Here is a 10,861-nt window from a genome sequence, read left to right as displayed (position 1 = left end):
CATTAGTATACTGTATTGGTGTTTTTCTTTCTGGCTTACTTCACTCTGTATAATAGGCTCCAGTTTCATCCACCTCATTAGAACTGATTCAAATGTATTCTTTTTAATGGCTGAGTATTATTCCATTCTGTATATGTACCACAACTTTCTTATCCATTCATCTGCTGATGGACATCTAGGTTGCTTCCACGTCCTGGCTATTATAAACAGTGCTGTGATGAACATTGGGGTACACGTGTCTCTTTCAATTCTGGTTCAGGTTTATTCCTAAATAATTTATTTTGGAGGAAGTAATTTTACAAGGTATATTTTTTATATTCCCTCTCTGATATTTCATTGTTAGTGTAAAGAAATTTGTAAGTAAAATAAGTCAGAAAGAGAAAGACAAACACCATATGATATCACCTATATGTGGAATCTAAAATGGAACTCAATGAACCGATCTACAAACCAAACAGACTTACTGGACAGGACAAAGAGAACAGACTTGTGGTTACCGAGGGGGTTGGAGGAGGGATGAAGTGGTAGCTTGCAGGTGGCAAATGCAAACTATTATGTACAGAATGGATACACAACAAGGTTTTACCCTATAGCGCAGGGACTATACTCAATATCCTTTGATAAACCAACAGAAACAAATATTTAAAAACAATGTAAATAAAAATAAAGTTTAACACACACAATAAATGAAAAATTAAAATACCTTCTTGAGTAAGAGAATACAACAGTTAAAAACAGCAGGAATATCTCCTTACCTGGTTAACAATCCCACAGTCAGAATCTGTCTGATGTAACCACTGTAACTCTGTCGTCTTCTGAAAACTTGTAAACTTTCAGGGAAACCTTGAGGGGTAAATTGCAGTTAGCTTTGTTCACTTGAGAAGAGGAAGCACTAATATTAGATGAAATGGATGTTCCTTAAACTAAAAATAGAGCTATCATGCTGCTGCTGCCGCTGCTAAGTCGCTTCAGTCGTGTCCGACTCTGTGTGACCCCACAGACGGCAGCCCACCAGGCTCCTCCGTCCCTGAGATTCTCCAGGCAAGAATACTGGAGTGGGTTGCCATTTCCTTCTCCAATGCATGAAAGTGAAAAGTGAAAGTGAAAAAAAGAGCTATCATATGATCCAGTAATTCCACTCCTATACATATATCCAGAGAAAACCACAATTCAAAACAATGCATCCATTCTGATGTTCACTGCAGCATTATTTACAATAGCTAGGACATCAAAGCAATCTAAATGTCCAGTGACAGGAGAATGTATAAAGAAGATGTGGTACATATATACAGTGGAATATTTCTCAGCCATAAAAAATGAAATAATGCCAATTGTAGCAACATGGATGGATCTAGAGATTATCATACTAAGTAAGAAAAAAATACCATATGATATCACTTATATGTGGAATCTAAAAAAAGGCTACAAATGGACTTATCTACAAAACAGAAGTAGAATTACAGATGTAGAAAATAAACTCATGGTTACTGGAAGGTAAGGGGCAGGAGGGATAAACTGGAAGATTAGGATTGACACATACATACTACTATATATAAAATAGGTAACTAATAAGAGCCTACTGTATACCACAGGGAACTCTACTTAATAGTAGCCTAAATGAGAAAATAAATTTTTAAAGTGGATATTCATAACACATTCACTTTACTGTATACTCAAAACTAACATAACATTATAAATCAACCATAACCCCTCTTAAAACAGCGTGTTTTCCATTTAGTAGCAATACCACTACATTTCTCCTTTCTGCCTTGTTTTCTCTTTGTGTAAAACTCACAGCACATTTTTTCTAGGTTTTTTTTTTTTTTTTTTCTTTATAACATCAGCTTCATTAGCACTAAGGGAGAATATGAGTTCCTTAAAAAACAGGTCTTGTATAGGTTTTGTATAGTGTATCTTAAGGCTGTAGAACAGTGCCTAAACCATTTTAGACATTCAGTATTGTTACTAGTAACTTACTGATAACTGTGTTGATTTTCATTTGTATACTACCTTTTACTTATTACTTTAATGAAGAATTATCTGCTTTTGTCTTCATTGATTTCAAGAGAAACTAATTCCACATATTATTAATAGCAGCTTTCTGTTCCCCATATCACTTGACTTTTGATGCCTCAGAGCCAAACACGTTTTACTCTTTTATTTTGTCACTGAAGTTTTTCTGTTTTTGAAACTCCATATAGCTAAATAATATTATCACAGGAATACTTCTTAAAACTATCAGTTTTAGAAATGTTTTAACTTCCTGCAATTGAAGGTAAACATTTATCTATTTAATGTATCATACTGCATCACCAAATCCATCACAGACATTCACATAAGCATTCATACACACACTAATATGGTATCTATAGTCTATAGGCTGAAAATAATTACTTTGTTTATAATATTATTGTTTATATTATTGCTGCTGCTGCTGCTAAGTCGCTTCAGTCGTGTCCAACTCTGTGTGACCCCATAGACGGCAGCCAACCAGGCTCCCCCGTCCCTGGGATTCTCCAGGCAAGAACACTGGAGTGGGTTGCCAGTTCCTTCTCCAGTGCATGAAAGTGAAAAGTGAAAGTCAAGTTGCTCAGTCGTGTCTGACTCTTCACGACCCCATGGACTGCAGCCCACCAGGCTGCTCCACCCATGGGATTTTCCAGGCAAGAGTACTGCAGTGGGGTGCCATTGCCTTCTCTGTTTATATTATTAAGACTACATACTACATAAATGTCATTTACAACTTAGATTCATAGAATTTTATTATCTTACCCTTTTTGAGCAACTTCTTGTCCCTGAAATTAATAGTTGTCTTATTTTTCATTTCCTTAATCTTTCATGTATTTATCATAAATTTAGTTACAAATACTCCTTTCATCAAGCTACCTAAATCTTCTTTAGCAAACCAATTTGAAAAAAATGAAAAACTGAGCAATAGTAAGGATTAAAAATTATTTGAAAATCATAGCCATATCCATTTCCTGCAGCTGCTCTAACAAATCACCACAAACTTAATGTATAGAACAGTCTTATGGACTCTGTGGGAGAGGGAAAGGGTGGGAAGATTTGGGAGAATGGCATTGAAACATGTGAAACGTCATGTATGAAACGAGATGCCAGTCCAGGTTCAATGCACGATGCTGGATGCTTGGGGCTGGTGCACGGGGACGACCCAGAGGGATGGTGTGGGGAGGGAGGAGGGAGGAGGGTTCAGGATGGGGAACACATGTATACTAATTAAATAATTTTCTATTAAAGAAAAAAAAAAAAAAAGAAATTTGTTTTCTCATTGTTCTGGAAGCCAGAATTCTGAAATCAAGGTGTTGGTAGGGACATGTGTCCTCCAGAGGCTCAAGGAGAGAATGAGTTCCAAGCCTCTCTCAAAGATGCTGGTGGCAATTCTTGGCCTGCCTTAGCTTTCAGATGCATCATTCTTATTTCTGCCTCTGTCCTCACACTGCCCTCTCCTCTGTGTCCCTGTGTTTTGTCATTTTCTGTCTGTCCTCAATTCCTTTGCCCAAATCTATTAACACTCACAGATTCCAGGGGTTAGTGTTAGAATATATTCTTGGGAGAGGCCACCATGCCACCCACAGTAGTAGCATTCTGTTGAAAATTATGTTTTCCCTGCAACTTTTTTCCTAAATAGAGAACCCAAGATTGTACATATTTTTTAATGTACAGTATTAAAATTTAATGTACAGTATTATACTTAGTGCATAGTATGTATCATATAAAATTTTATCTAACACATAAACTTCAGTTACAAAAGAAGTAAAAAAGAACAGATACACAAAACAAGCTATGAAACTATATTTACTAATGCATAACAAAATAACAGTGTTACTAGACCAAGCGTCTTAGGACATATGATATTCATGTTGTAGCAAAACAATGCAAGATACAGAACTGACACAGTGCTGTGCTTATCAAAAATGGTTCACAGAGCGCATACTTCTAAGACTTGACATCATATCTAAAATAAGCAGAAAATTATTCCTCTGAAAATGTGAAAATTAAGCTCAAGTACTATGGTGTGTTCATTTAATAATCACAGTTCACTTAATACCAATAATTTGGCTTACCTAGTAGCTATGTAACTTTGATTCTTTTTAAAATGTGACAATCTACAGTAAAACAGTAAGGGCAAAAATCACATGGTTGTACTCTAGAGAGGATTATGAATAAAGAACAATATACAGAGATTTGATGCTTTGATTAACCTAAAAGAAATATTGTTAGCTTTTATTTTAAACTAGCTCTGAAAGATATTTTACTTCTTTTTAGTGTTATCAATGTTTAATATTTTGCAATTTATTGGGTATTTTACTTGATAATAGAGTGGATAATAGATAATTCAAATTTAGCCATAAAATTCAGTGTATATATGACAAATTAAAAATGTTAATATTTCTTTATGGCATGAAAGATTTGCTGATTCAAGAAGCAATCACAATTATAATTTATTATACTATTCCCACAGCAAAATCCATTTGCTTATATACTGACATTTATATTGATGTCAGTTTTCTTTAATTACAATTAAGCCATTAATATAACATCAATTCTGCATTGTCTTTCTAGATAACTTACCTTATCTAGGTTTGTATGGTTTGTCAATTCAACTATGGTTCAAGACAGCATGCCACCAGTGAATAAGATTGCTGAATGGATAATCTAATTCAGTCATTAAAAGAAAGCCCGTTCTGCAGTCTACATAGATCTTTCTCTTTTATAACGATCAAGCCAGCTTTACTTTGATGAAACACATTGGTTAGGAATTTGTCCTAAAGCTATTTGCAGAAATCTAATAAAGGAATAGCAAATAAATTAAGAGTTATTTTTCTTTTACATAAAAGAAGTTTGGATGTAGGCAGCTTAGATACTGCATAGTAATTCATCCCATCTTTCTCTTTTGCAGCACTTGTCTGCCTGCTCTCAGGGAACCTGCCAGAGTTTTGGCTTACACTAGTCATGTTTCAGGTGGCAGGATGGTACAGAATCAAGCAAATGACCCATGAAACCTCAGAGTCTTTTCCCATTAAGGAATTTTTCCAGAAGTGTTACACCATGACTCCCTTTATGTTCTGTCTACTAAAAACATATCACATGACTAATTCATCCTGCAGGGCTTGCCTGTCATAGGCAGAATAATAGCTCCCCAGGGATATTCATAGCTTAATACCAAGAACCTTTGAATTTATTACCTTATTTGGCCAAGATTATTTGCAGATAATTCTTTACAGATTAAGATTAAAGACATTGATGAGATTAAACCTAACTCTTAGGGTGGGCCCAGTCTAATCACAAGTTTTTAAAAACTGAATATCCTACCCAGCAGGCTGAGAGAGAGAGAGAAAGAGAGAGAGATGGAACATGAGAAAATAAGATAGAAGGTGGTGGTCCTGTGCCAAGGACTATCTTAGACATGTTATTAGCTGGAAAACTAAAAGAAACAGATTTTCCCCTTGAGCTTCTAGAAATACAGGGTACCAGCACTTTGAGTTTTGCCTGCTGAAACCTATACCAGGCTTCTGACATACATTACTATAAGATAATAAATGTGTGCTGTTTTAAGCCATAAAGTTTGGGGTGATTTGCTGTGACAGCAATAGAAAACTAAGGGGAATATATATATATATATATATATATATATATATATATATATATGTTTATCTGTGGAAGATTAGTGCCCCTAACAAAATAGGATTTATTTGAATGAAGAAGTGGCAAATGGGTATTAGATAGGCAGTAATTTAATATTATCAACCTTTCTCCACTCATTCAGCCTCCTGTAAAAAGCAAAATAATTAGAATAAAATAGAATCCCAACCAATGTAGAATGTTACTAATCTAGAAGGTTAAAAAATCAAAACTCTAGATAATATTAGTCAAAAAATTTCAATACACCAAGATTTAATGTTACCTTTCAGTATTATAAAGAAGTAAGTTTGTTGATGTTGTTTTATTCACTAAGTTGTGTCTGACTCTTTTGAAACCCCAAGAACTATAGCCAACCAAGTTCCTCTGTCCATGGAATTTCCCAATTGAGAATACTGGAGTGGGTTGCCATTTCTTTTCCAGGGGATCTTCCTGATTCAGGGATCCAACCTGCATCTTTTGTATTGGCAGGTGGATTCCTAACCAATGAGCCACTTAGGAAGCCTAAAGACGTGAATATCTGCACTAACTTACTAAGGGATAGTCGTGGTTTCAAATTTTTATGATTAGTACTCTGTTTTCCTGTAATCCTTCGTGTTTTGTCTTTCACACATTAAGGTCCCAACTTAAATATTTTCTTTGTGAAGAAGCCTCCCTTGACCACACCTGAATGGTATAAATTACCACATTCCCTCCCATTTTTCTCTGCAAAGCATTACTCTATTACTTTTGTCATAGAACTAATATTTATTACTATCTGAAGTTATCTTGTTCATTCTTGCTTATTTTCCTAATTTCCCTTCTATTAATTTTATTGGGTTGGACTCATTATCTGTCTTGTACACTCCTGTATCTCAAATACCTAGAATAATGCCTGGCACTTAATATGCACTCAGTAATATTTCTTTGAATTATCAAGAAGCCAAGTTGCTTCAAAATCATATGAGTTAATTTTAATTATCTAATATACATGAAAATAATATAGTTGATGTTGCATAGTCAATACAAATATATTAGGTGATATAAATGAAGTATGAGCTAAAAATGAGTCAGGTAGTACTTGATAATGATAATATATTTTGCATTACATCCAAAAACTGAAAGTCCAAAAAACAATGGACTGTTTTTTTCCTAAGCAGAAGAAAAGTATATGAAAACCCCAAAACCCTGGAAATGGTCTAAAACGTGGTCCTTAAGTTATAGTGCTCATGTGGAGCACATGAAATGTTTAAGAAGAATATTACTGCTGTCTGATCACAGAGATTTTAAGAAATAAGACCCCGCTGAGAAATTGATCTAACAAGTTAAAAAAAATGGTGAGCAACTAAAATGTCATTAGAGTTTTATAAACATTGTGGAGTATTTGAAAGTGACGTGAAAGTGAAAGTCACTCAGTCATGTCCGACTCTTTGTGACCCCATGGACTATACAATCCATGGAATTCTCCAGGCCAGAATACTGGAGTGGGTAGCCATTCCCTTCTCCAGGGGATATTCCCAACCCAGGCATCAAACCCAGGTCTTCCACATTGCAGCAGGCAGATTCTTTAGCAAGCAGCTGAGCCACAAGGAAAGCCCAAGAATACTCGATTGGGTAGCCTATCCCTTCTCCAGTGGATCTTCCTGGCCCAGGAAGCTGGGGTTTCCTGCACTGCAGGTGAATTCTTTACAAATTGAGCTATAAGGGAGGCCCTAAATGGAAAGAGAAATGATAGAGAATTGTTTCAAGAATAATAACTAGACTGAAATGATATAAAATCACAAAGTTGAAAAGAAAGAGAAATTTTAATTAAAAAAATACATTTGGTTATTTGGAGGTACCTAAAAGTTGGTTCTTTGGCAATGCCTAAAAATTATTTCTCACATGGTTACTAAAAACAAACCAAAAACAAACTAAATCTTATAGTTTTGTGACCTTGTGTAACAGTCTCCAACATTAAATTTGCGTGCAGTTCAGTTCATTGCAAAAAATGTGACACTGAAAGATGAGCCCACCCACCCCAGGTCAGTAGTTGTCCAATATGCTACTGGGAAAGAGTGGAGAAATAGCACCATAAAAAATGAAGAGGCTGAGCCAAAGCAGAAATAATGCCCAATTGTGGATGTGTCCGGTGGTGAAAGTAAAGTCTGATGCTGTAAAGAACAATTTTACATAGAAACCTAGAATGTTAGGGCCATGAATCAATGTAAAATGGATGTGGTCAAACAAGTGATGGCAAGAGTGAGCATAGGTATTTTAGGAATGAGTGATTTAAAATGGATGGGGATGGACAAATTTTATTTCAGATGACCTTTATCTCTACTACTGTGGGCAAGAATCCCTTAGAAGAAATGGACCAGCTCTTGTAGTCAGCAAGGAGTCTGAAATGCAGTACTTGGTTTCAGACTCAAAAATGACAGAATGATCTCAGTTCATTTCCAAGGCACACCATTAACATTATGGCAATCTACATCTATGCTTTGACCACTAATGCCAAAGGAGAAGTTGAACAGTTCTGTGAAAATATAAAAGACCTTCTAGAACTAACATCAAAAAAAGATGTCATTTTCACTGTAGGGGATTGGAATGCAAAAATAGGAGGTCAAGAGATACCTGGAGTAATAGGCAAGTTTTGCCTTGGAGTAAAAAATGAAGCAGGCAAAGGCTAACTGAATTATGTCAGGAGAATGCACTAATATCAAACACCCTCTTCCCACAACACAAGAGACAGCTCTACATATGGACATCACCAGATGGTCAATACTGAAATCAGACTGATTATATTCTTTGCAGCCAAAGATGAAGAAGCTCTATACAGTCAGCAAAAACAATACTGGGAGCTGACTGTGGCTCAGATCATGAACTCCTTATTGCCAAATTCAGACTTAAATTGAATAAAGTAGGGAAAACCACTAGGCCATCCAGGTATGACCTAAATCCCTTATGATAATACAGTAGAAGTGGCAAATAGATTCAAGGGTTTAGATCTGATAGAGTGCCTGAAGAACTATGAACAAAGGTTCACAACATTGTACAGGAGGTGGTGACTAAAACCATCCCCAGAGGGGGAAATAAAGTTCAACAAGGCAAAATTGTTGTCAGAGTAGACCTTACAAATAGCTGAGAAAAGAAAAGTGTGACAGGCAAAGGAGAAATGGAAAGGTAATACCCATCTGAATGCAGAGTTCCAAAGAATAGCAAGGAGAGATAAGAAAGCCTTCTTAAATGAACAATACAAAGAAATAGAGAAAAACAGTATAATGAGAAAGGTTAGAGATCTCTTCAAGAAAGTGAAGAGGAATGAACCCTAGCAAGACCAGCAGAACTTCCCAACAGAGCACACGCCTGTTTGCACTATTATGAGTAAATAAAGTGCTTCTTGATTCAAGCCATTCAGTTTTGCTGTGGTTTGTTATTCAGTAGTATATCACTAAACCAAAATCCAAGGGGAAAATGCTTTGAAAATAAGGATATGCTGCTAAGATATAGTCAAGGTGGGACATACAGAGTTGGGACAAGCCATGCATCAGCACTTACAGAAAAGTTGGTGCCATTTTAGGATATAATAACATGACCTAGTAAAATATTCAGAGGGGCTTCCCTGGTGGCTCAGTAGTAAAGAACCTACCTGCCAAAGCAGGAGACACAGGTTCAATGTCTGGGTCAGGAAGATGCCCTGGAGGAGGAAATTGCAACCCACTCCAGTATTCTTGCCCAGGAAATCCCATGGACAGAGGAGCCTGAGCCCCATGTGGTTGCAGAGAGTCAGTCACGACTTAGTGACTAAACAAACAAACAAAAATGCAGAAGATAATTTCTAATGGCAGAAAGTGAGATATCTCCAAATTTAAGATGCATACATGGAAGATTTACCAAAAAGATTAAGAATTGTCAATAATTAGGAAAAGATTCATGGAAGCTGAGAGAAACTGACTGTATTTAGTAAAAAATGAAGTGCGACACTTTGTGCTTCATTTAGTATTCCAAGGCAAAACTTGCCTATTACTCCAGGTATCTCTTGACTTCCTACTTTTGCATTCCAATTCCTTACAATGAAAATGACATAATTTTTTGATGATAGTTCTATAAGGTCCTATAGGTCTTCATAACACTGTTCAACATCAGCTTCTTTGCCACTGGTGGTCAAAATATAGGAGACTACCAAACTCCTCCACCCATGGATTTTCCAGGCAAGCATACTGGAGTGGGTTGCCATTCCCTTCGTTAGGGGAGCTTACCGACCCAGGGTTCAAATCCAGGTATCCCACACTTCAGGCAGACACTTTATGCTCTCAGTTCAGTTCAGTTGCTCAGTCGTGTCCGACTCTGCGACCCCATGAACTGCAGCACGCCAGGCCTCCCTGTCCATCACCAACACCCAGATTTCACACAAACTCACGTCCATCGAGTCGGTGATGCCATCCAGCCATCTCATCCTCTGTCGTCCCCTTCTCCTCCTGCCCCCAATCCCTCCCAGCATTAGAGTCTTTTCCAATGAGTCAACTCTTCGCATGAGGTGCCCAAAGTATTGGAGTTTCAGCTTCAGCATCGGTCCTTCCAAAACACCCAGGACTGATCTCCTTTAGAATGGACTGGTTGGATCTTCTTGCATTCCAAGGGACTCTCAAGAAGCTTCTCCAACACCAGAGTTCAAAAGCATAAATTCTTTGGCACTCAGATTTCTTCACAGTCCAACTTTCACATCCATACATGACCACTGGAAAAACCATAGCCTTGACTAGACAGACGTTTGTTGGCAAAGTAATGTCTCTGCTTTTGAATATGCTATCTATGTTGACCATAACTTTCATTCCAAGGAGTAAGAGTATTTTAATTTCATGGCTGCAATCACCATCTGCAGTGATTTTGGAGCCCAAAAAAATAAATTCTGACACTGTTTCTGTTTCCCCATCTATTACCCATGAAGTGATGGGACCAGATGCCATGATCTTCATTTTTTGAAGTTGAGTTTTAAGCCAACTTTTTCAGTCTCCTCTTTCACTTTTTTCAAGAGGCATTTTAGTTCCTCTTCACTTTCTGCCATAAGGGTGGTGTCATCTGCATATCTGAGGTTATTGATATTTCTCCGGCAATCTTGATTCCAGCTTGTGCTTCCTCCAGCCCAGTGTTTCTCATGATGTACTCTGCATATAAGTTAAATAAGCAGGGTGACAATATACAGCCTTGATGTATTCCTTTTCCTATTTCAAACCAGTCTGTT

The sequence above is a fragment of the Bison bison genome, unplaced genomic scaffold (genome assembly GCF_000754665.1).
Source record: "Bison bison bison isolate TAMUID 2011002044 unplaced genomic scaffold, Bison_UMD1.0 scf7180017864519, whole genome shotgun sequence".
NCBI lineage: Eukaryota > Metazoa > Chordata > Mammalia > Artiodactyla > Bovidae > Bison > Bison bison.
The sequence above is the reverse complement of the archived record's forward strand: the minus strand, read 5'-3'. Positions refer to the sequence as shown.